At 30.4% G+C, this 7,353-nt stretch overlaps 1 long non-coding RNA gene across 5 annotated transcripts in view; it reads left to right on the top strand.

The window, feature by feature from the left end:
* The first annotated feature begins 4,642 nt into the window (after positions 1-4,642).
* LOC127809681 (uncharacterized) overlaps positions 4,643-7,353 on the top strand; it is a 76,071-nt gene continuing 73,360 nt past the window's right edge. For all 5 annotated transcript variants that reach the window (XR_008025195.1, XR_008025194.1, XR_008025193.1 and 2 more), the window contains exon 1: positions 4,643-5,105. This is a non-coding gene — a long non-coding RNA (uncharacterized LOC127809681). The remainder of the gene's footprint in view (positions 5,106-7,353) is intronic.

The raw sequence follows: 7,353 nt of genomic DNA, 5'->3' as shown, positions 1-7,353 counted from the left end.
AAATTGACAACGAAAGGAACATCGTAGAGGGAATAAAGAACTTGCCTTAACGAAGATATCCTTAGGCTTGTTCTGTCCCAAAGCGATAAAAATTATACAAACTGTAACACCGTAATAATTTGCCAAAATTAATAAAATTGGGCTTTAAACGAAATTTCAACTGTACAAAATGTTTATTACCAATTTATTTGCTCACATAGCTAATTAAAACATAATTAAACCAAGTTTAATCTTACCTTTTCTCCCAATTTCCTCCACTTCTTCACTGTGTGCGCCTCTTTCTTTTCCATTTTCTTTCCTCAATTTTCTCCTCTGTTCTACACGCAAAATTAGCCTGAAGGCATCACCGCCTTAGGCGAAACGATGTCGTTTTGGGCGTCCTTGGCTTGGAAAAATCAACAAAAAAACCCCCAGTGCACGCACGCCCCTGCAGATCAATCCGGAGTCCAGCCTCTGGCTGCCCTCGCGCGTGACCGCTCGCGCCACATGCCTCATTCAACCTATATATGCCTTCAATTATATTTAAGATGATTTGCGGCCACTTCCGCAAATCACGTTTCAGTACCCAGAACTTTCATTTATTGCATATACACCCAAACTTTCATTTTCTCTTATTACACTTTCACCCTATAACTTCTCAAAAAAAAATCACTAAATTAATTTATTTTCTTATTTTCTTAAATACTCCCAAATAAACAATTATTTTCTCAAAATTACATAAATAAACATTTTTCTTAAATCTCCAAATACCCAAATAAATTAATATTTCCTTTAAACCCACGAATATTCAATAATCTCCACAAACACAATAATTAATATTTCTCTTAAACCCAAAAATATTTAACAATTATTAATTGTTCCCAAGCAAATTAGTAATCATTTATTTAATTCCCTAATTTTGGGATGTTACAAAATTCATATTTTTGGATAACAAAAAGATAAGGAAAATAACTTTTAAACAAAAGTATTTGGCACTGAAATGTTAATAACTTATTTTCTATCTGGAAATTAAAATTAAAAACATTATATAAATAACAGGAAAAGTAATCTTTCCTTTAAAATAATCTTTTATTAGTAATATTTGACATGAAAGTTTTAAAATCAAAGAATGAATATTTATTTGCTTCTAATAAAGAATTTTCAATGAAAAAAGATTTGAAAGAAACGATTGACAAGAGAGAAACAATCGAGCAAAAATGATGTAGTAACGATCGACCAAGCTTGGCCAAGACTATGCATAAAAACGGTTGATATGTTTGGAAAAATGATTGATTGTTTTTCAAAAATGGTCAATTATTTTTTAAAAACGATTGACTCATTTTTAAAAAATGGTTGACTCCTTGGCCTTAGATTTTAAAACATGGCTTTGATTACAAAATAAGTTTTTTTGATGAGAAAATCACTACAAAAAATCTGTAATTTAGTGATAGATTTTGCGATGTAAATTTTCTGTCACTAATTAGAGACGGAAATTTGGATTTGCGACGAAATATTCCGTCGCCAAATTTTTTATTTTTTTTAAATTTAGCGACCGAATCTTCTGTCGCTAAATAATTAAAAAAATTTAATTTATTTTTTATCTTTTAGCGATAGGGTCACTCGTCACTAAATTTTATATTTTTATTTAATTTATTTTTTATTTTTTAGCGACAGGTGTTGTCCCGTTGCTAAATTTTTTATTTTTATTTTTTTTATTTTTTATTTTTTAGCAACAGGTGTGACTCCGTCACTAAATTTTGTATTTTTTATTTATTTTATTTTTTACTTTTTAGCGACGGGTGTGGACCCGTCACTAAATTTGGTATTTTTTAATTAATTTATTTTTATTTTTTAGCGACAAAGTTTGCCTCGTCGCTAAATTTTGTATTTTTATTTTTTTTATTTTTATTTTTTAACGACAGGGGTTGCCCTGTCGCTAATTTTGGTATTTTTTAATTAATTTATTTTTATTTTTTCTCGAAGGGGGTTGCCCCGTCGCTGAATTTTGGATTTTTATTTTTTATTTTTTAGCGACGGGTGTGACCCCGTCGCTAAATTTTGTATTTTTTATTTATTTTATTTTATTTTTTAGCGACGGGGTTGCCCGTCGCTAAATTTTGGATTTTTATATTATTTATTTTTTATTTTTTAGCAATGGGGTTGCCAGTCGCTAAATTTGGTATTTTTTAATTATTTAATTTTTATATTTTAATGACGGGGTCTATCTCATCGCTAATTTTTTTTTATTTAATTTATTTTTATTTTTTTGCCATAGGACTAATCCTGTCGCTAAATTTTATATTTTTTATTTAATTAAATTAAATATATTTAGCGACAGAATATTTCGTCGCTAATTAATAAAAAAATTAAATAAATAATAAAAACTTAAATTTAAATTAAATATAAAATTGCTAAATAATTAAAAAAAATTAAATTAATAATTAAAAAATTTAGCCAATAGTTACAATGAAAAAAATAAATGAAAAAAATAAAATTTATTAATTATGTATTAAATAAATATTAAAATGTATTAAATACATATTTTATGTATTTTATTTACAAACCAAATATATGTAAATTGATATGGTATTGTAAAATTTATAATAACAAATATGTATTAAACTAATTTTTAATCAAATAAAAATTAAATATTTAAGAGATAAATTAATTACAACATTTAAGTGGTATATTAGTTGAGTTGAAATTTACAATATTTATTTTTTTAAGTATTAATTTATGAATTTAAAAGATTTAAAATTTAAAAATTTAATTTAAAATAAAATTAAAATGGCTAACAGATAAGTATAGTATATAGTTAATATGTGCAGTGTATTTGATAAGGAAACTCGCAGCTTGGTCGGTTGTGCGCGCGCACAGACGACAAGGGATCGAAACTGAGAATTGGAAGAAATGAGTGCACTGAGAAATTATCCCAGGGCGCCACGTGGCAGCTCAAGGCGACGCCACGTGACGCTGTAAGGCAGCACATGCGACCTTCCAGAGCGGGCTATAATTTTTTTTTAAATTTAAGTCAGCGGCCTTCCAAATTAAGTATTGGCGAAGTAATAAAATTGTTTAAGAAATTAATTTATTTAAAAGTCATTCGGTCAAATTTTATTAACGTAATTAATTTTTATTTTTTTAAGTGAAAAATGCATAAAAGATATTTAAAAAAAATACTTTATTCATAGGTTTCATATAACACAAAAATATGGCATGGTGTTGGATTATAATAGATTCTTATTCCTTTTGATAAAGTAAGTAAAAAGATATTTTATTAGAAGAAATTTTAATTGAATATTGTGACATTTGATGTAATACTTTTGCATTAATATATTTCATTATATGTGTAATTAATATTATTGATATAGATAGAAATGTCACACTAAAATTAGTGTTATTTATGATTTTTAAATATTGAGAATATATATATATTTATTTTTATTTCTTTTCTTTTTTAAATAAATAGAAAAATAATAAAATACTTGATGCGAGGCCAAGGTAAAGAAAAAAAAAGAATTATATTACAAAAGAGAGAGATAGAGACGATAGCTTCATCTTTAAATAGGGTCGCAAATAAGCTTACTCGCTTACAAGAAGTTTAGTGCTTGATTTGTTAAAAACTCACTTGAATTCGTTTGTTAAGATAAGTAAGCCGAGATTGAGCTTAACTTTAAAATTTAATTTGTAAACGAGTCAAATTTGAACTCAATAAAACTTGAATCGATAGTTCACGAGTTGACTCGATTATAAACTCGTGAGCATGCTTGATTAGAGGTTCGTGAGCAAGTTTGATTATAAGCTCATGAGCTATATTGTTTAGAAACTCGCGAACATGCTCGATTGTTGCCTAATTAATAGACTTGTTTATAAATATATTAATAAATTTATTCATGATTTTATAAAAAAATTATTTAAAATAAAATTATTAAAGTTTAATAGAGTAATTATTAATAAGTGTTATACTTGACTAATTTTTTCTATTAATTAAGTAAAACCTAAACATTTAAGAAATTAATTGATTATATATTTATTTTATTCGAATATATGATGAAAAAATATTACTCGAATAACCAAATAGTTCATTGATTAAATGTCAAGTATATGTGTTTGAACATTTAGTCAACTAAAAAAATATTATTAATCAAGTAAGTAAAAATTAATAGATATAGTGTAAATTTTTGTACTTAAATTATTAATTGACTAAATAAAAGTTGTAATCAAGTAAAATATATTTTATTCGAGTATCAAAAAGACTAACATTGCATTAAATTTCAAAAAATTAATCATTACATACAATATTAAATGTACATTTAAAGTATTTTATTTACAAACAAATTTATAAATTAATATGACACTATAAAATTTATAATAATTTATTTAAAATCAATCATCATTCATAATAATTATATCAAAAATTAATAATAATTCATAATAGGGATTAAAATTATTATTAATTTTAAATAAAATATTTATGTAATATTATATCAATATATTTATAAATAATGGTATAATTAAAATATAGTAATTATTTAAAAGATATCTAAAAATTTGTAATATGGAGCATAATAAAATCTTTCATATTTTATATATTATAAATTACAAAATACACCATATAAATAGTTATTGTTCTAGAAACCCTAATTCATTCATTTCTGTTTCCAATTGGCTGCATATTGAAGAGGGAAAAACAAAGAACAGAGACCCGCATCCTCTCGCCGCCGCCGCCTCTCACCGCTGAAGCCCGTCGCCGCCGCCTCTTGCCGCTGAAGCCTCTCGCTGCCGGCTTCAAAGAAGAAGAGACCCGCTGCTGAAGCCCGTCACCTCGCCTCTCGCCACCGCCGCCGCTCGCCGGAGTGTCCGCTGCTCTCGCCGCCGACCCGTTTCGCTGCCTCACCGCTCGATCATGGTGGCAAGCCCCAGCCGTGTTCGAGCTCGAGCTCGAGCCTGAGGTCAGATTTGCCGAGCCGAGCTCGGCTCGATTGTATCTTCAAGAATGGTGGCGGCATGCCCTGACCTTGACGGACACGGCGACGGAGAGAATATGGCACCGGAAACGTCCGTTCCTCAAGCTCGGCGTTTAGGCCCGCGTCTGCAACGGCTATCCTACACCCTCAACTATGCAGGTTCGAATCCGATTCCCCATCCGTCTCTCCTCTGCTTTGTATTTGAGCTCATCTTTTGCAAATTCTTGCCATCGTTTGTTTATAGGAGAGATTGAAATCTTTAAATTAAGAGTTCCTGACTTTCTGGTATACGCGAAATTGAGCATGGATTTCTCGTGGGAATCATTGTTTCTTAGGTTCTGAACTAGGCTATTCCTTTTGCTTTAGGTTAATTTGATGTGGTTGCCGTTCCCAGCCTTTTCCTTTTCTTCTGTGATTTGGCTTCTGGATATGCTTCCGGAAACCTAGGAACTCAGAAAAATTCTTCCAAGAGTTTCTGAGAACCATTTTCCTCATAAGGAAATCATGGCATATATGTGATTTCTAAATTTTGTCCGTTCCGGCACCAACGAAAATGAAGCCGGAATTTGGAATATGGATCCAAACCTCTGGGAATTCAATGAAATATTATGCATTTCATGGCTTTGGTTATTTATTGTAATTCCTGATGTATATTTGCAATCATGCCTTTGAAGTAAAATAAAGCAAACGAAAATATAGGAGTCGAAAATAAAGTAATTGAAGCAAATTTACCTTTTTGGTTGGGTTAGGAAACAAGAAGCAAATGAGTGGATAATTGCCAAAGAGACCATTTTCTTGGTTTCATTAGCCGTAAAAACTAAAAATTATACGGGTTTGTGCAATTTCATTTTACTTTGCATTAAACAAAGGTAGCAGGGATGGCCAGATAATTTTCATTAACCAAAGCAGCATGAGAAAACTATGAAAGAACTCCAAGGGTAAGAAATTTCCATCGTAGTTAAGAAGCGAGAGGGAAGAATTATGTTTTTTTACACAGGGAGAGGAAATTTTGCACCAAACCGTTTCCTATTATAGCCATAGTTGTTAAATCGAGATTCGAATCGAGAATTGAAATTCTTATTTTATGAGTCGTAAATCGAGAATCGATTGGAATCGTAAGATTCGGTACACATTCTCAATTTCAACTATACATAATATATATCCATAAAAAATAAATAATGTGCCCACCATGATCAATTCTTTTAAATATAAATAGATAAATAAATTTCTAAATATATTTGCTAAGTTTAAAATTATACCAAAAGGCAAACGTATATTCATGTTGCCTTTAAATTCAAATTGTACCAAATCAAACCACTTTCAAAATAACAAGCTAGGAAAAAAAAAAAAACCTACAATTGTAAGGTTATTAATAAACTCCATTGTTTATAATCTTCACTAGTTATCAATCATCTTCATCTTCAAGTTCAAAAGCAGTAGCATCTTCATCATTTTCATCATCTTCTTTGTTTTCAAAGATAGCCAAATCGAAAGAATATTTGAAGCGCACATGCAGACGAAGTTGCACACATTGGATGAATCAGACGAATCATGCTATTCATGCGATTCACAGTTGATTCGTCCAATTCATAGTTGATTCTAAGGAATTTTCGATTCACTCTATAAATTCGACTCGATTTCTATATGAATCGTACGATTCGAATCGTGAATCGTATGATTCTAAGGGATTTTAAATTCATCCTATAGATTCGAATTGATTTCTATATGAATCGAGTCGAATCGTACAATTCGAATCGTGAATCGTAAGATTCTAAAAACAGTGATTATAGCACACCTGACTGGTTATCCTGCTGTGAAACTCTATTCCAACTCGCTCAGCTCATCTAAAGCTAATGGAGGCATCAATAAGATAAGAGATGTGGCAGGATAAATGCCAATTAGGCAGTAGTTTTGAATTTAGCTTTCAAATCCTGCATACCAAACAGAAATTACAACCTTGACTGGCAACTACGCTCACCATTACCCTTCATGTGGAAACAAGCGGCATCATCAACCTTTAGAGCCCCTCTCATTTTATGGATAGCTTCAATAAGGCAAACTTCCCCCTCCATGAACCATAAATAGACTAACTAGAAATAAGGAATCATGTTCAGGACCAATTTCTCTTCAGGATTTGAATCAATGAGGACCATGGTCAGGAAACCTCATATGGTCTGCCACAGCAGTGTCCTTGTCAATCTCAACTCCAAAAGCTGCTCATGTATGCAATATAACTAGTTTTACATTTACTCTTCTGATCTACTCGTGTATCTGTGTCCACTGGGTAGGGTATGAGATGTGTCCCGCACCTATGTTAATATTTCAAATGGCTAGTATCGCTTTTCTTCCTTTTTGGATCTGTATTTGTATTGTTGAATATTTGGACTGCTCTTGACTACTAAACCAG

The sequence above is a fragment of the Diospyros lotus genome, chromosome 9 (genome assembly GCF_014633365.1).
Source record: "Diospyros lotus cultivar Yz01 chromosome 9, ASM1463336v1, whole genome shotgun sequence".
NCBI classification, from domain to species: Eukaryota; Viridiplantae; Streptophyta; class Magnoliopsida; order Ericales; family Ebenaceae; genus Diospyros; species Diospyros lotus.
This window is presented reverse-complemented; position numbering and strand designations above follow the sequence as displayed.